The sequence below is a fragment of the Haliotis rubra genome, unplaced genomic scaffold, assembly GCF_003918875.1.
Source record: "Haliotis rubra isolate DU_JTF1 unplaced genomic scaffold, ASM391887v1 Scf3, whole genome shotgun sequence".
NCBI classification, from domain to species: Eukaryota; Metazoa; Mollusca; class Gastropoda; order Lepetellida; family Haliotidae; genus Haliotis; species Haliotis rubra.
The window spans coordinates 7,174,333-7,197,624 of record NW_025766968.1 but is presented as its reverse complement, the minus strand read 5'-3'; positions in this window follow the sequence as shown (position 1 = coordinate 7,197,624).

The window sequence follows — 23,292 nt, the reverse complement described above, 5'->3', positions numbered from 1 at the left end:
GATATATGCCTACTCTGTCCTGAACATGGGTGATATATGAACACTACACATCCTGAACATGGGTGATATATGCCTGGGTGACTCTGTCCTGAACATGGGTGATATATGAACACTACATCCTGAACATGGGTGATATATGCCTACTCTGTCCTGAACATGGGTGATATATGCCTACTCTGTCCTGAACATGGGTGATATATGCTTACTCTGTCCTGAACATGGGTGATATATGAACACTACATCCTGAACATGGGTGATATATGCCTACTCTGTCCTGAACATGGGTGATATATGAACACTACATCCTGAACATGGGTGATATATGCCTACTCTGTCCTGAACATGGGTGATATATGAACACTACATCCTGAACATGGGTGATATATGCCTACTCTGTCCTGAACATGGGTGATATATGAACATACATCCTGAACATGGTGATGATATCCTGAACATGCCTACTCTGTCCTGAACATGGGTGATATATGAACACTACATCCTGAACATCAAACATGGGTGATATATGCCTACTACATCCTGAACATGGGTGATATATGCCTACTCCTGAACATGGGGGTGATATATGAACACTACATCCTGAACATCCTGAACATGATATATGCCTACTCTGTCCTGAACATGGGTGATATATGAACACTACATCCTGAACATGGGTGATATATGCCTACTCTGTCCTGATCTGTCCTGAACATCCTGAACATGTGATATATGAACACTACATCCTCAACATGGGTGATATATGCCTACTCTGTCCTGAACATGGGTGATATATGAACCTGAACATGGGTGTGATATATATATGCCTACTCTGTCCTGAACATGGGTGATATATGAACACTACATCCTGAACATGGGTGATATATGCCTACTCTGTGGGTGATATATGCCTACTCTGTCCTGAACATGGGTGATATATGAACACTACATCCTGAACATGGGTGATATATGCCCTACTGTCCTGAACATGGGTGTCCCACTCTGTCCTGAACATGGGTGATATATATCTGTCCTGAACATGGGTGATATATGAACACTACATCCTGAACATGGGTGATATATGCCTACTCTGTCCTGAACATGGGTGATATATGAACACTACATCCTGAACATGGGTGATATATGCCTACTCTGTCCTGAACATGGGTGATATATGCCTACTCTGTCCTGAACATGGGTGATATATGAACACTACATCCTGAACATGGGTGATATATGCCTACTCTGTCCTGAACATGGGTGATATATGAACACTACATCCTGAACATGGGTGATATATGCCTACTCCTACATCCTGAACATGGCCTACTCTGTGATATATGAACACTACATCCTGAACATGGGTGATATATGCCTACTCTGTCCTGAACATGGGTGATATATGAACACTACATCCTGAACATGGGTGATATATGCCTACTCTGTCCTGAACATGGGTGATATATGCCCACACTACCCTTCATGCGTGTCAATGACCACTCAGTGGCCACTAGAACAGGTGATGCTCTATTTAGTGTAACTGTATACTATGAAAGAATACCAGTGCAGACCTCATGAGGTCTCCTTCATCTTTCGATGTGAACTGATTGCTGGCTGTCATAAACATTGTCAACGATAATATTTATTGAAAATAAAATACTTGGTATTCAAAGTACCGTAAGGTTATTATTTGCATCAAGTGTGTAAGAGGGGGAAATAAGGAACAGGAGTTAGACACTCAGCAATATTCCAGCTCTATTGCGGCGGTCTGTAAATAATCGAGGCTGTGGATCAGACAACCCCGTGATCAACATCATGAACATTGACCTACACATTTTTACATTTTTTTATACGATGGCATGTGTCTACCAAGTCATCGAGCCTGACCACCCGATCCCATTGGTCGCGTCTTACAACAAGCGCGGGTTGCTGAAGACCAATTCTAACCAGGATCTTCACGGGTCACCATAACAGTAATATACTGAGTAATTACTGTTACAGAATGTCGCGTAATGACCACCACGGGACAATACAATTGTGTAGGTTACCATCACAGAACAATGAGTAATTGTCATAACAGGAGAAATAAATGCAAATAATTATCGTCATGGTACAATATTAGATAATTACCATTCCAGGACAATCAATCAAACCAATTCTATTATCATTAAATTCTCTCATGGGTAAATATATGAAGCTAATTTCTGGTGTTCCACGAGGTGATACTGCGGATATGGCTAAAAGCGGCGTAAAACAATACTTGCTCATATCATACATTAAATGTCATACATATGTCCGGGTTTTTTAAACAATAGGAATCTTCACTGTGTGTGATATATGTGAAATATACATGCACGTGTGTATTTAGCAGGTTCTCCCTTGAAACAGACATGCAAAATAACAGATATCCGTGCAGCCCACACTTGTATATTTCATATGAGATCCACACCACCTTCAACCTAGCGAAAAACCAAGGAGCCAAGGTGCACACACAACCTTCGATAGGCGGCGAAAATCGGGCGTGACCTTAATTAGTCCTTGACCTTTCGTGACCTCCAGACACCGGGTTAACTACCTATCATGCTGTTGCGCAATCGGTAACAAGAGAAGGCAACATGTGTACTCGCCTACAGTTGAACCGCGCTGGGATTACCATGGTAGTGGATGCGGCCGTTTATCATCACACAGGAAGCTGCAAGGTTGTGCACAGGTGTGGGGAAATAATTCGGCGTGTAGTGGTCGTATATGACAGATTAATGTAATTATGTTTTATAAGGATATGTAGTTTTAATAGAGTGAGAACAGCACCTTGGAGGATATTATCTTCCTAGCTGCCGTCAGTCACATCCTGGAGATGAATGATCAGACAAGTTGGTTTGTGGCGGATCTGTAACTGATTATTCCGATACGGAAGCGTTTTCGTTTGTAGTAGGCTGTTCCACACTGTTGTGCAAACAAATACTGTTTATCTGTGTACAAAAACATTGAGCGGCTGAACGTTGATTGCAACAGTTTTCGCTATTCGGCATCGGCATAATCGGGGGGGGGGGGGGCTTAGCCCTCCGAAATTATTTCAAGACGAACCATATCTACCTTACCTTAACTACAATTTCAATTTTCATTTTCAATACTTTCCATAAAATTAGATCGATGCTCATGCTTTTGATCACTGGATTGTCTGGTTCCAATTATTTACAGACATAAAGTCACATAGCTAGAATATCGCTGAGTGAGGCATTCAACACAAGAATCAAGCAATCAAACCATGAACTTGTGTCTACTTCTGGCAGACCAAAGATCACAATGAGAGGGTGTGAGTGAGTTTAGTTTTACGCCGCACTCAGCAATATTCCAGCTATATGGCGGCGGTCTGTAAATAATCGAGGCTGGACCAGACAATTCAGTGATCAACAGCATGAGCATCGATCTACGCAAATGGCATGTGTCAACCAAGTCAGCGAGCCTGACCACGATGTCCAATAATGTCATCATGTCCAATAATTCGGGAGTACAGTGGATATTGCGTGAACGTTGCTGTACTCATCATATAACCTTTGACATACAGCAAGTTGCGGTTATAACTAAATCAAAGGGGCAATAGATTTTAGTTCGTTATGACCGTAGTTCGTTACACGCATATCGACTAAAATATACAGCAAGTGGTCGAGACAGAAGAAACAGTTCGTTAGAAGCATGTTCTATATAAACGTAGTTTACTGTAATTGAGCAGAACTAGACGAACCCATGGCTTATCCGAAACACTAACCTTCTCCTTCGGGCACCAATGACCTGATGGCATATTCCCTATCACCCGTTGGTGGACAAAACAAACACGTTCAGTCTCACCTGCATTGGTCAATGAGTGTGTGACTGGGCTGTTGTTGTTTTTTAACTCCAGGCTCGTCTCACTAACCCGTGAAGATCTGGGTTAGAATATTGATCTTCAGTAACCCATGCTTGTCGTACGAGGCGACTAACGGGATCGGGTGGTCAGACTCGCTGACTTGGTTGACACATGTCATCGGTTCCCAATTGCGCAGATCGATGCTCATGTTGTTGATCACTGGATTGTCTGGTCCAGCCTCGATTATTTACAGACCGCCGCCATATAGCTGGAATATTGCTGAGTGCGGCGTAAAACTAAACTCACTCACTCGTCTCACTATCCGATCCAGAGACAAGTATGGGGCACTGAGTCCCTTTACTCGCCCAGCATCCCCACCGAGGACCGGGCATTGACTAGATGTATATTTACTGTACAAAACAGGTGTCCTCGTGGTTCAAGGTTCCGAGATACGGCATTTGGCAGGGCCAGGATTCGCCAATCTTGGTTCGAATCACAGATTTGATGCTCCTGTGAAAACTCCGAAGGTTTTCTTGTACGTTACTTGTTGGGTTTACAAAAGTGACAATGTATGTTCCTTACTATATTAAGCCAATAAAAGCGACATAATCCTTTCCATAATTGTACAAAATTTTAGTTAAATGCGTAATCGACGGTACGATTACGACAATATCAGAAGCATGTGTTTGTGAATCATTATCAAATAGTGATGATACCAGGTATTCACGAATAGGTGGTTGTGTCCTGCCCCACCCGTGGCCCATGCAACATACACACACGAAGGCAAATGGCCTGTTAATATGAACTAAAATTGAGAATTACATCAACACCATGACAGAAGTCCGATTAATTTTTCTGTTTTCATAACCGACTGATTTAATAGAAAGGAAGGAGTAAGCATACACTCCTAAACATCGTGTTATTCACAATAAATAAGTTTACATCCATAAATCTTGCTTTTCCTAGAAAGGAAGGGTTTATTTTAATCATCTGTTAGATTAGAAGTTTATTATAGTAAATCTGGTTCTAAGGCGACCTTCCATGGCAATACACCCTGAAACTTCAGTTACAAAAGGTTAGAATTATGTCCAAATCGAAAATTGAATTAAAACGACCTTTCGTATAGATCCTAAAAGAATTACACGAAAATATAAGAAATAGTTATTACCATATCGGACGAGATCGGAGAGAACAGAAAAATGTTTCAACATGCCTAACTGAAACGCTTTTCAAAGGCATTAATAGCAATAGTTCATAGTTACCTATGCTTTACTGTACAATGTCTACTGTATCAGGCAATGTATATCGCCAATCCCACTCACGCCTTACTGATTCCAATAACGCTAAAAGCTACGTAAGCTCGACTCCATCGGTGCATGCACCGTATCAATGCCCCCTAAAATCAAAACGTTAAAGGTTAATTTTTACGACTGCCTTGAAGAAACATCCCCCAAGCAAATACAAAACCTCTAAATCATGCAACCACAACGACTTAACGCCATAAAATAACTATAAAGATTAATTTAGCCATTACTCATTACACATTCTGGCCAGGCTACGCTGTAAAAAACAGAAACAGAGCTCGTTAGTTGTTTCCCGTTCATATCAAAGGCGGCCGCATCACTAATTGTCATTAGATGTCGATTACACCGTTGTCACGGATTTCACCGCAGACCTGTCATTAGCGCACCTGTTCATCGCTTGTATATATCAACATCAATTTGTCATCTGCTTCACTCATTTGCACGAGTCGCTGCTTTTGAATGATCTGGACAGTTTTTCTACCGTTTGACCACCCGAGCGTGCAATGACCACGCCTCTCTCATGTTGGACGTCCGCCACTCTTTGTATGGATGCGAATTTCTCAATTAAGGTGTTAGGGGACATGTGGTCGAACACAGCCAACAATTGTCAACATGTTCAAAGTCGTACGTACGGAAGTAATTTGAAAATTATTTTGCGCTCAAGTCAGATATTTCTCTTTAAAGTGCTGGTGCATCAGTGAAATGTTTGCCGGGCAGGTCATTTGCTGGGGAGTGTAAACAACCTGTAATGAGCAATAGACACGTGATGAATGAAACAGTGTCAATAGACACCGATTGTGGCATCCGTTATCACGAACAACGAATAGAGCACTCTCACACCACTGGAGACACAGATAACTGGTCCTGATAGCGGACAAACACGTCATTGAAGTATCTATTTTGATCAAAACCAATACAAATGTGTGGCATAGCTTATTTTTAAATGCTTAAAACGATCTCCATTGACCTGGATTCACAGCGCTGCACTCGTAGGAGGGTACTGCGAAACGATGTGAGAGTAGTGTCCCTTTATCACACCAGGATCAGCAGGCCATTGGTTTGAAAAGGAAGATGTATTGAGACAGGTGGCTCAGCTGACTAAATTTGCTGTGAAATGTTACGTTCCTGGAACGTGTTTGTTGGTCGAACCCCGATTTGGGTTGATTATTCATGTCTCTGGGTTTGCCGGGACCATTGGCGTACTCTGGGTTTCATCATAGTGTTTTATATTTACCACCTGTGGCACATTAAGCTTGAGATCCTGGGGTAGCCTAGAGGTTTGCTCGTCACGCCTACGGTCCGGGTTGATTCCCTACATGGGTACAATGTCTGAAGCCCCGCCGTGATATTACTGGAGCATTGCCTAAATGGGCGTAAAACCATGCTCTCTCACATCAAGCTGTGATACATAACGTAAAACACTAACTCACAAATCTATGTTTCTATATGGAGGTCGTAAACTGCAAGGCTGTTCAAAGCAGATAACTGTTAACGTTATCAAAAGGTCACCACACTGGAAACACTGCAAACTCAAGGTCAGAAACCATGATACCCATATGCAATATATCATGTAACAGTGCACTTACTTTTGCCCGAAAGCGTATATGGTTCATATGTGATAATACATGATCCTATGATTTGTAGTACATGTATTTACTGTATTTTTAAACCCGTGAAGATCCGGGTTAGAATTGATCTTCAGTAACCTATGCTTGTCGTAAGAGGCGACTAAGAGGTGTAAGAGGTGGTTAGGCTCGCTGACTTGGTTGACACATGTCACTGTATCCCAACTGCGTAGATTCATGCTCGTTGATCACTGGATTGTCTGGTCGACAATCGATTATTTAAAGACCGCCGCCATATAGCTGGAATATTGCTGAGTGCGGCGTAAAACTAACTCCCCACTCAAAAGTATTTATGTCATTTGTAACTGAAATTTTATCACTGTACAACTCTTTTTTGTTTCCGGATACATCAGGTTACGCCGCATCCTGACTGCTTGTCCTGACCTCGACATATGACCTCTCACTGCACGACCTGCACGCAGTTTAGATACAAGTGTAATCTACACACCTGTCCATGACATGCACTGGCTTAGTACCAGTTTTTAAACTTTCTGACGTCATTGGTCACGTGGTCCCCGTGCAACAACATTCAAGTTCACCAACCACATGCATTCCTAATTCTCCAGATTTCCATCCCGGCCTAACTTCCTTATATTCTCGAGTGTATCCTTGTCGAATTTCGGTCAGAGCATGTCAGTCTAGACACCTGGTACACAAGTGCATGTTTTTTATTTTATTCCCTTCTAATCAGACTATCATCCTTGTCTAAGGTCCTTGCAAAACGAAGCTATCGGTCGTTACAATTAGGATAAGGCCATCAACATGTTGAGTTGTTTCACGTCAGTCTACAATCAGAGTCACGCCCAAAATATAAAAAAATGATTTTCATGTCCACCCAATAGTGCCTCACTCTGAAAACAATAAAAATATATACTTCCCTTTTTAAAACGAAATCTTTTTTCCACCGTCCCTCCGACCAACTGGACATTGGATGGCATTTAGAAGTGATACAATTAGGATATGTTGAACAGTTATGGATGTTAACATCGGTAATATGAGAAAAGCGACGTTTCGAAGTATATTATTACTCCTTCATCAGCTATTAGGTGCCCATCATTGTCATCTCATCACTGTTGTTGCTTGACATGTACTTATATATCTACCTGCTTCGTAGTTTTATTCACCTGATGAAGGAATAAGAATATACTCCGAAACGTCGTTTCTCTCTCATTATAAATATCGACATCCATTAATTTTCACCTTTACAAACATTAAATAATACGAATTGCCAATGTGATAAGCAGTAGTACTCCAAGCTTTTGATGTTTTAGTGTTACTTTGTAATATGAAGGTTGTTTGTAGCAAGAATGTAGAAACGTAACATAATAGAAGTGGTCACGCCCCCAACTGACACTTGTGAAGATCCGGGATAGAATTGATCTTCAGTAACCCATGCTTGTCGTAAGAGGCGACTAACAAGATCGGGTGGTCAGACTCGCTGGCTTGTTTGACACATGCCATCGTATCCCAACTGCGTAGACCGATGCTCATGCTGTTGATCACTGGATTGTCTGGACCAGACTCGATTATTTACAGAACGTCGCCATATAGCTGGAATATTGCTGAGTGCGGCGTTAAACAACAAACAAACAAACCCACAACTGATGTACAGCTGGAATAATGCTTGCATAACTAACAAACGCAGCTCACAGTTTCAGCTAGTGGCAATACTGTTCCATATCACTGGTATGGCTGTCAGTTTTTTTGGTTTTTTTGTCCGTTTTACAATTTTTTGTTAAACGCCGAAATCACCAGATGAGACACTTTTAACGCACATTGACGCATCTCACTTAAGTAAGGTTGCGGTTGAAGTACGCGCCTTAATTCATCAAGGGAGACAATCAGGCATATTACAAACATTTATTCGCATTCAATGAGTGGACTCTCATCATACGCTAACTGACCAACGGACAAAATCACTCAGTAACAGTCCCATACCCTTTCAGTGCGTCTACTGTCATCAGTAGAATCGGTAATTATTTCTAACTCTCGGGTACCCATTCTACAAAGGAGCTTCAACCTATTCGAGAGACGAATCTGACAGCGCACCAGCCGAACCAGGATCATTCAGCTTCAGGCGATTCCAATTGCAAGTCCGATATTTCACCATCAGTTACCGCCTCCACCTGAACATAAACATACCGCGGAGTGAGACTGACAGACGGATAGAATCCACACCATCCAATCCATGAGGCTATATTAGTAAACAATACAATAACGACACTAAAATGAAATTAGGCATTCAAACCACACTGGCACTTTCGTTCATATTCGCTAAACGCCAAGCAACTTTCAGAAGTTTCTAAAGAGACACATTTTTTGTACAGACAGAAGGTTTTTTTCGCATTTTCAAAGTTGATAGTTACCGTTGCACATAAATATTCATGCTTGAAAACATTTACAGCTTTTTGACCTTTGGGTCCCTCTAGCCAGCACACTTAACTTCAAAGATTATCCTCTGAGGTATTCCTTTCAGTAATTCAATGAACCTCTTTCGCAGAATACACCGCTTCCCCGCAACATAAAACGTAGGTTTAGAGCAATATATGCCAGAATACATATGGTATTTTCAGTTACATAACGAAAACATTAGGAAAATGATGTTCCATAGAGGTTAAAACGTTTTTTTCTTACAAAGAATGCTATGGCCAAATGTTGTACCCAGCAAAAAGGCATGACGTTTACATGTAAACAATATGACTGTTTCACATTGAATATTTAGCTTTCATCGTTATTGCAAGGTTGATAAACGGATATGCCCTATGTAGACTGAGGGGCAAAAGAAAGTATACACCTATGTTTGATGGTTAAAAGTAACAAACAGGAAAGGTTATTCGTTTGTTGATATATTTTGTATATTTCAGTCAACTTGTGTTTTTGTTCTTAGGCCTACAGGGTTTCGACGGCGGCTTTGTGCTCGGAAACATTTTGATAGCGTTTGTTATTTATTGGTGAAATTCAATTTTCAAGTTTAACCGGCAGTTCAATCGCCTTTAAGATGTACGTGCTTGTTTCAATATGATTAGGGTGGCATCCATTGCCACAAAACTTACTTCACAAAGTTTGTATAGCTTATTTTTTTGTCATATAAAACAAAAGAAAGTTTACATTTGAATTCGGATTTGACAAAACAGTAAAACCTACAACGATTCCTTAATCAAATACATCACCAACGAGGAACCATCTCCTGGTTGTTTCACTCATAGTCACCTTCAAACTTTGGTGCATACTTTTATTTTCCTGGTTATAGTCTTATAGTACATGTAACTTCTAACAGTTCAACGTAAAATGAAAGTAAAGATCGGTGTGCGCATGTGCATAAGACGAGATCTCCAGCGTGAGAGTTCAGAGACTCGTGGGCCACTTAGCTATTCTGTAAGTCCGGCTATGCACCTTCTTTTGGGGCTCGGTGTTGACATCAACTATTCATGATGTAGATTTTGGTATTTATTGCCGTCTATTAGACAGAAGCTAGGGATTACTGTTCTATTGGTATCCTCAATGGGCTCAGGTTGTTTGGAGAAGCTTCAGCCCAGCGCTAAATTACTATTCTATCACATCAAGAGGTTTATTTCACACCTTGGGGGCGGTGGGGTAGCCTAGTGGTTAAAGCTTTTGCTCGTCATGCCGAAGACCCGGGTTCGAATCCCCACATGAGTGTCCCCCACCGTGATGTTGCTGGAATATTGCTAAAAGCCGCGTAAAACCAAATTCAGTCAGTCAGTCAGTTATTTCACACCTTGAAACTAGTTGAGCACCGCTCACTGTATTTGTGAATATAAACAAGGCGTTTTATAAAGTTTTCTTTTAGTTTATAAAGTCACATACGTATATCTACTACGGATACTGAAATCACATATGTACATATATGTATATGTTTGAATTGTCCGATGAAAATATGTATTTGGCTACCCTTTTCAATAACCCTCTCTTTGTCAAAAGATACCAATTTCACATGGAAAATAGCGATACTGGGTAAGAAGAAATGGTTGCTGCTTAACGTATCATGAGTGTATCTGATGCGGCTGTTTAGAGTTAATGTTTGAGCCAGTTTTAAAACATGTTTCCTCACAGTAGGTATGGGTGGGGGGATTGGGAAACGGAGTCATCTGGATTGATATCTCGGCCATGCACAGTGGCATGCTGGGCACGGAGTTCAGTACTTTTGGCATGTATGGCTTAGAGTTAGTATGGGCGGTAACATAGTGTCACGGAGCTGATGTTCTGTATACTGGGCATGTAGTTTAATGTGTGGGGCGTGGGGCATGGGGCATGGAGCTTGATATGTTGGACATGTGTAACGTGATGTTCTGTATCCTGGGCATATAGTTTGATGTGTGGAATGTGGAGCTGGATATGTTGTACATTCTATATAGTGGGCATATAGTTTGATGTGTGGAATGTGGATATGCATTGTATATAGTGGGCATTTAGTTTGATGTGTGGAATGTGGAGCTGGATTGATATGTGGGCATTTAGTTTGACATGTGTGGAATGTGGATATATGTGGAGCTGGATATGTTGTACATTCTATAGTTTGGGCATGTGTGGGAATGTGGAGCTGGATATGTTGTACATTCTATATAGTGGGCATTTAGTTTGATGTGTGGAATGTGGAGCTTGATATGTTGTACATTCTATATAGTGGGCATATAGTTTGATGTGTGGAATGTGGAGCTTGATATGTTGTACATTCTATATAGTGGGCATATAGTTTGATGTGTGGAATGTGGAGCTTGATATATTGTACATTCTATATAGTGGGCATATAGTTTGATGTGTGGAATGTGGAGCTTGATATGTTGTACATTCTATATAGTGGGCATATAGTTTGATGTGTGGAGCATGGAGCTTGATATGTTGTACATTCTATATAGTGGGCATATAGTTTGATGTGTGGAATGTGGAGCTTGATGGAGCTTGATATGTTGTACATATATATAGTGGGCATATAGTTTGATGTGTGGAATGTGGAGCTTGATATGTTGTACATTCTATATAGTGGGCATATAGTTTGATGTGTGGAATGTGTGGAGCATGGAGCTTGATATGTTGTACATTCTATATAGTGGGCATATAGTTTGATGTGTGGAGCATGGATATGTTGTACTTGATATGTTGTACATTCTATATAGAGTGGGCATATAGTTTGATGTGTGGAGCATGGCGCTTGATATGTTGTACATTCTATATAGTGGGCATATAGTTTGATGTGTGGAGCATGGAGCTTGATATGTTGTACATGTGGGCATATAGCTTGATGTGTGGAGCATGGAGCTTGATATGTTGTACATTCTATATAGTGGGCATATAGTTTGATGTGTGGAGCATGGAGCTTGATATGTTGTACAATCTATATAGTGGGCATATAGTTTGATGTGTGGAGCATGGAGCTTGATATGTTGTACATTCTATATAGAGGGCATATAGTTTGATGTGTGGAGCATGGCGCTTGATATGTTGTACAATCTATATAGTGGGCATATAGTTTAATGTGTGGAGCATGGAGCTTGTGCAAAATGTGTTATAGTGAATCGTGACTGAGATTTGGTGTAAAATGTGGTCTCCTGAATTATAGTTGGGAATTGCCATATGACACTGTTTGTAAGAGTGGCCCTACTATGAGAGAGACCGTTCGATATTGATTGCGTGGTCAACTAACACCCACTGACCAGAGCACAAACTATGTTCTAAACATGCTTCGTTTCAATTCCTAGCCTTGGACGTTTAATCATTTCCTTAGGCAAAAATAGCGCCAATCACTTTCAACTTTCAAAATTTAAAACGATTCTCCAGTAATAAACAAAGCTCGAGTCCACAGGTTCAAACCTCAAATTGGGTTTTGCTACGGAATGGAGAGATTGTAATTACCGGAACATGTTCATGTCATTACAGAAAGACGAGAGGTCATAGGTTCAAAAATACATTCGACCCAAAAGCGATACGAAATGGATTTAATTTGATATTCAACCACGAATCTTGTTTGTAAGAGAAATTTCTTCTTTTCCGCAATCCTTGTGCTTTGGTTAATTTAGTTCCGCAGAACTATCAAACAGATTAAAAAAGGAACGAGAGGACATTGTGACTGACATTCGTTGACCTAGGAAAATTAGTTAGAAGCACTCTCAACCACAGCCACAATGAAAGCCCTCAAACCATGTTCATTTCAATCGTGTGTCGTTCGTGACCTTACGGGGTCGCACGCGCGCTGTCCCGTGACCTCACGAGGCCAAATCACATCTCCCCTACAGATGGCGCTGGAGCGAGGATGCGCAGACAGGCTGATAACTGCAACCCCCTTCTCCTCAACCCAATCAATCAAGACGCCATCTTGAAAATTTGAAATTTAGAGTTGGATTTGAAAAGGCAAGACAAACACTCAAATTTTGATAAATCCCCTCCCCTGCACTGTCCGTAAATCAAAGTCCCTCCTCTGCTGAAAAATACCCCCTTTGCAAACACTTGACACGATGAAACGCGCGCAAAGTAAACACGCCACTGACTGCTTTATCCCCAGACTGACAATTTTTAGACAGTTTTTTGCTCCTAACAATCCCTCTGTAGCCTGCATTTTCGGGGTTCAAATAACGAACAAAAGAGATAGATCTAAACGATATGGCTTGTATTTGACGGAGGCAAATAAGTCGTGCTTAGAATTTGTATCATCCTTTGATGTTCAGTCTAGGTAGATCGGAAGGTAAACACCATACATCTACTGCTCCATTTCAGCTGAGGTACATGTAATAAAAAAGCAGGTCAGTCGCAAATTGTACACACGTTCTGTTGACAATTGCCTCAACGAACCAAGATATATTGCCATGTTCCTTGACGAGCGTCGCACCTCTGTCTCCTAAATATCATCAAATAATTGACTCGTTTACATTGATGTGTTTATTAACATGCAATTGGTCCTAAAGATATTGTGCTATTGGCGAAATAAATCGCAGCATACCTTCCCAGTAAGTAATGTACTCAGGTATAGCTTTTGAATGATGTACTACCCGACTGGATTCGCAGACTTCAATTTCGCAATCTTGTATTTCATTACCTATGTCTTTAGCTAAATCCAAACTTGTCAGTTGCAACAGACATGGATAAAGGTGCGGTGATTTAAAATATTCCAATCTTCCCATATTATAGACTAAATAGAAATCGCAAGCAATGCAAAAATTCTCCCTAGAGCTGAATGGCACCTTTGAAAAATAAAATGATTTACGAGAGCGGCTATGCATATTGAAGTTGTGTGAGAGTTATTAAACAATTATGCGACATAATTATCATTGTCTCTTTGGGATTCCTGAATGTCAATTACGAAGTGGGCGCGTCTCGAAAATTCTCTTGCAGGATAAGTTATTGAACTTGTTCTGCGATGCGGAAGTTCCGAACTCAACTTCAAACCAATTTTTATGGCTGACATGACAGTTGAGTTTGCCAGGGCCGAACCCCGAGGTTAACCAAGCGCACGTATGGATAATATAGCTAGGTGGCAGTGATAATGCGTTTTGAGATTAACAATTTATTGCCGAAGAGCCATTAAGTCATTGGTTTTGTCACCCAATGATCGTCCTTCTGGAGTTTTTTCTCTGTATGGATTTTCCATGTGACTTCTTGAAAGCCATAACGCTGTGGCCTAAGGTAGAACTGCATATATTCCCAAATAGACCACGAACCTGCGTGAGCCGCCACACGTTAGGGAATCCGTCAAAAGGATTTGGATGTCAAGAGTTGAAGTAAAACTAATTTATGCTGCTTTCAAATTATCGTGAATTAAAACTTGGTGGAGCGTAAGGCAGAGAAATAGGCATTTATTGATATCCTTTGATCTGTGGGAGAAGGGCATCACTCGTCTCGATAACTTTCCATATTTGGCTGCATTTTAGAAAATGATATAAAATCGAATTCCATTCCCAAAGTAGGTAGTCGGAAACCAACAGAATTCACATAGGGACGGTTCCGAGAGGTGCATTAACCAAAATTCCCATTGCGGCTCACAAGCCGTTTATACTTTTAGTTTTGATACGTATATAATTCGTATATTATATAAAATGTGAATTTTTTCATGTTGGTTGAATATTGCTGGTGTGACTGCTGCATCACAGCAACAAAAATAACAATAATAACAATAATAACAATACAAATTCCTTTATTGGTAGGTCTAAAATATATCTATGTATATATGTAGAGTGCGTGAAAACACATAGCTCTCTGTTTTTTTGGCATTAAACACTTTACTACTGGTCGAACCCTGGAAACGGGTGGTCCAGGCGTATTTGGCTCTGAGCGCCATTGTACAAGCGTCCTCAGCACTACGACTGTCGTAAGTCTTTGTTAAGTATGGGAGTTGCAATGATCTTTGCGCTGACATCGCTTTGTACAACGACTCCTCGATATTCGCTGTACAGAGTTATGTTTAAGCGTGTCAGGAACCTATGGTCTGGCGTCTGTTATTATTCTCCAGGTTTGCCAGCACCATGCCGTGCTCGCTAGCTTCACCAATGTGGTAACAGCGCAGGATTGTGCTACTTCGGGATTTCCTCAAAGTCATACAGACCCGATGGTATAGCCAGTGTAAAAGCTACTCACTCACCATACCTGTCTATAGTGATAGGGGAACCTTGGCATTAAAGGACACTGACCACACAATTCGGTCCTTGGGAGGTCTGTAGAGGCATACACACACTATGTTTAAAATACATCAGCAATGTTTTAACATGCATCACACAATTTTATGCAAAATTATTTTCACCTTTTTTCAGAATGTGCTCGGGGTGACCTTAACAAATTATTACTTAACTCGCCGCTGGTCACCTTTCATAGTCCAACAGCCTTAAGGCACAAGTGAACGAACCCTTTATTTGGGTTATTTGTAGATCAGAGACTTTCGTGAATACTGAATCGTAGATATTGTTTCACTAACTCAGCAACTTTGAACAGTAGAGGTTTCATGTTCTCAACAATGTTGAATAGTGGAGACAGTTTCATCAGCCAAACTAACGATATGGTTTTACGTGTTTCACCAAATCAGCAATGTTCAGTTGTAGAGAATGTTTCACCCACTCAACAATGTAAAATCGTAGAGCGTGTTTCACCGCAGTCATAGAGAATGTTTCACCCACAGATCAACAATGTAAAATCGTAGAGCGTGTTACACCGAAGTCGTAGAGAATGTTTCACCCACTCAACAATGTAAAATCGTGGAGCGTGTTTCACCGAAGTCATAGAGAATGTTTCACCCACAGATCAACAATGTAAAATCGTAGAGCGTGTTACACCGAAGTCGTAGAGAATGTTTCACCCACTCAACAATGTAAAACCGAAGAGAGTGTTCGACCTCTCAGTAACTTTAAATCGTACAAAAATGTTTCGCCTTCTCAACAATGTAAAATCGTAGCAAGTGTTTTACCTCCTCGGTAAGTTTTAATTGTAGAAAGTGTTTTGACTGCTCAGCAATGTTGAATCGTACATTGTTTCATCCACCGAGCAATTGCAATGTTGAATGTTAAACACGCGCACCCTACCTCCGAATAGGTACACGAAATATTTAAAATTTTCTTCAATACCAACAGTTTAACGACAAATTGTCTTTCAGCTTGTCAGCTACATGATCATTATCTCAGCAATACCGATACATGACAAATAATAGTTACAAATTAAATTATTACTCTTGTTCAATACGCCGGGAATTATTTCAAGACGAGACAAATTATAGGACACTATTCCTTTAATCAGATGCCACTGGACAATGTCCGACAATTTCCCAGACCCCACTTGACCGGACAACATCAAACGTCTTTGCCATCTGACCAACGGAGGTTAAGGTGAAACGCCATTGGTCGTATCGCTGGAACTGCGGCTAACCACGAAGCCAGATTGCTCAGCCCTATGTGGTTCAACCTTGGTTCAAAGATCGATGCTCAAGCAATGAAATGGACGCTGTACATCGATTCCACACGCGAGCATCTCTTCATCCCGATTAATTCCATAAGGGAAGGGGAAGAATGTAATTGGAAGTCATGAGCCTGGAGGGAAGAGTCATCGAAATGTTGACCCCCTTACTCTCCAGGACAAAGGGGATTTCGGGGAGGAACCGGCGAATCAGGATTCCGGCATTGGTAAAATTAACTCGGATTTGGTTGCCCGTAAAACTGATTGGTTTAAAGATGGTGAGGATTTAGTCGTCGACTGGCGATAAACATTCAAGTGATCAGGCATTCGTTCTCATTCTTGCTTGCCGAGTTTTAATCTTTATGTTAATATTTAACCATGGTATCGGCGTGATCAGCGCTATTGCATACAGATTTCATGTATTTTTTATATTTTCTGTAGAAGCTGAAAATTACTTGTAGTATTAACGTCTCTCGCACGCGCTCCTCTTGAGGCGGAAGTAGGCTGAGAATTTTTAATTAAAGTGAACAACAGTTCTTGGTTTTTGAAGGTTTCATCGCCTTATGTCTCCATGAACGCATTGGTATAAAGTTGCAAAATACATACCAAGTTTTAAGAAGTTTTTTGCGAGATAATGAAAATCACATACTGAAATGCTATCTGAGATTAATGCTGATTGATTTTCTAAATTCAGCGATACGTGTGTTAAGAAAATCCCTGATATACATTTCCACTTTTGGAATGGATTTTTTCATCTTTTCATATGATACACAATACTGATTTTCACATGTGGAATGCGTTTTTATGTAGAAGGACGTATTTGATTATCGGTATCAAAAGTTGAGTGTTTACATGCTGGCATATGATGCATGTATACTTACTGCTTGTGTGCATGTATGTTGGTTGTACGTTGTTAGAATGGAAGGAGCGTGCACCTCGGCGAATAACTCTACAACACATTTATTGATAGGTCAAAAATAAACTCATAAACCATTATACACTTAAAACTTTACCAACACTTGAATAATTTCAAACATTATCAAAACGTCACTGGGTTGAAAACAGTCGCCAAAACTTCAAAGTTTCAAAGTTGCTGGAATATTGCTAAAAGCGGCGTAAAACCAAACTCAGTCAGTCAGTCATTCAAAGTTTCAAAACTCCGCAGAGTTCAAATGTTTAAGTGAGTCGGCAATATTTCAGCTATATTAGGGGGCGGTGGGGTAGCCTAGTGGTTAAAGCGTTCGCTCGTCACGCCGAAGACCCGGGTTCGATTCCCCACATGGGTACAATGTGTGAAGCCCATTTCTGGTGTATCCCCGCCGATATATTGCTGGAACATTGCTAAAAGCGGCGTAAAACCTAACTCACTCACTCACTCACACACTCTGACATATCAATCCAAGTGGTCAATATATCGGGTGAGACGATGTATTTCTGTTAGTACATTAAGCCAAACATCATTCACATGGCTTGTAATAGTTAAACGTGCTTTTAAAACAAGTGTTTAATTCAGAAATTCGAGTCCTACGGATATTCATTTTTACATATCAATGAAATATCAAACAGGATCCACAAAAATGCACGAGTGAGTATGGTTTTACGCCGCTCATAGCAATATTCCAGCAGTAGCACAGCGGGAACACTAGAACTGGGCTTCACGCATTGAACTCATGTGGGTAATCGAACATGGCGTCACAGGCCAACTTTTTAACCAACAGCCTTTCCTAAATATTCATGAACTACCGATAACAGATTTAAAAGAACAAAGTTGTGTGTCATGCGCAGGAAGGGTCTTCAATCGTTAAGAATCAAATTTTCACTAAAACAAAAAAATGCAACATGGATTTTGGTACATACTGGAATACGTCTATGTGTAGGTGCATCTCAACTGACATAATTTGTAACCGCATCCATCTGACGAAAACATAAAATGGCAACCAAAAAACAGCCATTCGTGTTAGTGTAGATTCACTGACCGCATTGACTTCGAAAATCAGAAAGAACAAACGCTACCATGTCCTGCCCTCTACATACGTAATACTGCGACAGAAACAAATGGACATATTTATTAAATCCTGCTTCCATAATCTTTTTATGGAGATCATTTATTGTCATGAATTAAATCAGAATTGCACTATTGAAGAGGCATAAACCAGATAAAGCGAACGCGCATTGTGGTGGGACTGGCAGCAAGCTCCCAAGGGGTTTGTAAACGACTTTATCCATTAAAAGAAGTTCTTTATATGCAAATAAAAGTACATTTGCTTGAAAGAAACACATCTTAATATCATTTTACGAGCGTGCCAATGTGAAGCGTGGATTAGACTTGAGAGGGAGGGGGTGGACGTGATAGGGGGTCGTGATTTGAATAGCGAGGAATTGTGCAAGTCAGCTGGTCATGTTAAGACATGCAATTTTGTTTTTCTAGCGCGAAGTTAATCAAGCAGAATGGCGATAAGTTTGGTGTTCGCTCCGCTTAGTGTTTCTCAACTATCTGCCAAGCTCTGCTCCTTTCTACCAATCCTTCAAAAACGCAGATGCCTTATTAATAACCCACTCTACGGTTAATTAAACACTGCGGACAAAACACATGTGATCTTGATGCATTGATCAGAAGGGTAGGGGTATCGTAGCGCCCCGACCCCAACCCCCAATCTCTTTAACTAACCGAGAAGGCGCAAGGATGAATTTTAGGGATTCCGAACCCTTTTTCCTATTGTCTTTGGGAAGAAAGACCTGTAATGAGTCAGCAGGTTCCTAACATAGGAGGCCGCAAATGATGTGCCGAAGCATGAATGGCCGTGGTTCTCTTAGGGTTATTGGATAGCAGGAAAATGCAATTAGGCCTGCGATGGACATCTTTTTGAAAGGGGAACAATTAAAAGACTCTCCCAGTGGATGTTTTGTGGTCATGAATGTCCGCAAGTCGACCGCAGGAGGACCTCAGGCTTTGACAGTGCGTTGTGCTGGATTTGCACGTTTTTGTATTCCCTCGATCGGAAAATTTTAATCTGATTAGCGTCACAATCTATGAATGCTGCCAACATCAAAGACCATTGGTGCACTTTTTCCTTCCTGTTATATTTTCTTTACAGAAGCAGGCCCACCCCCCTGGGCTTGATTATGACGGCCATGCGCCGTGTATGCATGTACATATATCATAGCTCGGCCACTGTGGAACCTCTGAGAAAAACAGAGATATTCTAGCGGACTTATTTGATGTTGAATTTACTATTTTTTATCAAAGAGCACGCCCATTCCAATAGGCTACGGTGTCGCTTCGGGCCATGTGTTTTCATGTGATGAAATTAATATGCCTTGTAAGACAGCATAAGTTCTATCTTGTTAGATGTTACCAAACTGGAGTTGGTGTTCCAGCCATAAATAGGTTAGCTTCAACGAATGGCCTTTACTTGTTGTTTTTGGTGTTACGAAAGAGTGGCCTGTCAGCTGACAAGGTCCTGCTGAGCTACATTAAACACATTGCCGCCCTCGCATATCTTGTCCAGATATTGCTGGGATTGGGCATTATAGAGAGTGAGCGAATCCTGTTACACGCAACTGTACTCAGTATTCTATAAGTACATAAAACGAAATTGAACCGATTGAACCGGAGTGAGTGAGTGAGTGCGGAAATATTCCAACAATGTCACCGCAGGGGACACCAGAAATGGTTCACAGATTTTATCATTTGGGGAATCAAACCCGGTTTCGACACCGACGAGCGAATGTTTTACCCACTGGGCTACTCTGCCGTAGCTATGAATACATGTAAATGATCATGATGAGAGTTATCTCCCTTGATAACGGAATCACTGGATTGACACATTCTATGGGTGTAAGTTAGTCATAACTTTGCCTCGATTGAGAAGGTTAGTGTCTGGGTGCTGTTTTGCCACTCAGCTCACAACAGCTGATGTCCAGTACCAAAGCTTTCATGCTGAATCATCAGAAAACAGTTGATGAAAGATCAAAAGACCAAATGAAAGGATAAAAAAGAGCAAAACAAAAATATGTCAAAATGGCGGCATCTTGCCATTCTATAAAACAGTCACTTTGGTTCCTTGTATCTAGACAAACAACACTGACAACACTCTCTGCAAAGTACTACATCTAGTTAACACGTACTGAGAGAAAAAAGCCATTTCAACTTTGAAATTCTACTGTAACCTACGAACTGCAGGTTTACCGGTAAAGCTTTAAAGGACATTAACATCATCAGGAAATTTGTGGACTGTGTGAATTTGAATTAAAAAATCACATAGGGCTCCAGAAGATTTTTATAGATAGATTTAACAGGGAGCCTGAAGAATCGGTTACTTCACGAAACAATTTAATAAGGTCTACGTCATAAAAGCAACATAGTTTCGGAGATATGAAGAGGGCCTAGAACGTCAAGCAGAGACTCCCCGTCAACTTTACAACGAACACATTGCATAAACCTACAGTAATATACTAAGCCGATACATGCCCTCACATGCCTACATTAGTGCACGTGGCACTCATTGCTTTGACTTACGTCACTGGCGTTGAACAGGATTTTGCACCTTCCACTTACCATCAGACCAGTCCTTGTGGCATGTGTAAACCGTATATATGATAAAAACTGACTCAACGGGATATGTATTAAAACATGAAATAGGGAAGGATATACTTATGCATAAGACTATGTCTTACTTTATTGAAAGTAGGGTGTGTGGGATGGGATGGGGTGGGGAAGGGATGGAGTTGAGGGGGGCTGAGGTTGCAGGGGGTCTGGAATTTCGTTTTTACTACTATATTTTTGCTGTTAAAACTGTGAACAGAAATTTCTTTTTTTACATAGCCTCTTGCACAGATGTATCTTCTTAGGCCGGCTTTTTGTAACAGTCTTATTCTATGAAAATCCTTAGCCCCCATAACCCCACTCCCCAAACACACACATACTCTCTCTCACTCGCGTACGCACGCACACACACGCTATCAAATTGCCAGTCCTTTTAAACGCATACTTAGGTTATAACTTTCAAAAATATATTTTTAAGTTTTCGTAACACTTGTCATCTAACGTATTTTCCTTCTTCTAATGTAATCGTTTATTATGCTAGAGTTATGTGTGCCAAGAAAAATATATTAAAGTGCACTTGTTACGTTTATTATGGATAGCTTGGTACGGTGTATTTCATTTACAGTGATGCTGTGTCTCCGTGCTGGATTATAATAGGACGGTGTAGAGGACGTTTATGGCGCGCTCAAAACGATATTATAAGTTTTATTGACTCTTTACGTGCGGCAGCCTACATGTGAGTCAGGCCTGTGAGTGCTTTGTTCAGGTGTCTATGGACTCACACCTGGAGCGGCTCGGTTGTAAATATCTTCCAAAGTGCATGAGATGTGCGTCTCAGACATAGGTGGGCGGCCAGCTCTTATGTTACGTCTATCGCCTTTAGCTTTTTTATCGCACGAAATTGTTACTTTTTATTTCGATGGGTTTTTTTCTCATAAGACTCGTGGAATGATGATTGGCGTAAGCGTACTTTGATATTTTGTCCGGTATTCATATTTTCGTTTAAACAGTGCCTGATTAAATGCCGATGTATGTGAAGTAATTATGGTGTGTTGTTCGATCTCTGCTTGCAGTCTTCGACTGTGATTGCTTTTAACTATTTTCCATATACATCACGGAGGGGGTATTATTACACTTTACGTCCATGTTGGGATTCGAACCCGGGCCCTCTGGTGTGACGAACGAATGCTTTGCCCTCTAAGCTACCACGCTGACCCTTCGTAGACCAATGACTGGTGCTGCAAATTGGCAATCCGTGTTGGCAACCATTAGGATTTATAGGGTGAATGAATAGTGGTTTAGCCTAGAGGTTATAGAGTTCGCTCGTCACGCCAATTACCCGGGTTCGATTCCCCACATGGGCACAATGTGTAAAGCCCATTTTTGTGTGTCCCCAGTCGTGCTATTGCTGGAGTATTGCTAAAACCTTACTTACTCACTCACTCAGTCTGAAGATCGCACGAACAATCTGCAGTTTGGTGTTACGAACATCACCAGCGTCTGAAGAGTGAGTGAGTGAGTTTGGGTTTACGCTGCTTTTAGCAATATTCCAACAATATCGAGGCTAGGGACACCAGAAATGGGTTTCACACATTGTACCCAAGTGGGAAATCGAACCCGGGTCTTCGGTGTGACGAGCCAACGCTTTAACCACAAGGCTACCCCACCGCCCTGCGTCTGAAGAGGTACTAAACAGATGAAAAAGAACAAACGAGACGGAGTTATCAACATCATGCGCATCGATGTACTCAACTGGTATACGATGACAAGTGTCAACTAAGATCCTGTTAGTCACCTCTTGCGACAAGCACGTGTTGCTCAAGAACAATTCTAACCCGGATCTTCACGGGTTAAGAGAACTGTGAAGGACGTGTGAAGGGTACGGCGTGTCCTGTACATGCATTTAACACACGAAGACAACAGTCCTTGCATGTCTTTTGTTGCTAAAGTCCACTAGCATAGCTATGGTGCTGGCAAACCATGTAGAGTAATCAAAACGAATATGGGATTCTAACTCATTATCTGGAACGTCAGGGAGAGGCAAATCTGTTTTAATTTCGGCGCCTCAGCCGACTGGACCACCCGTGTCCC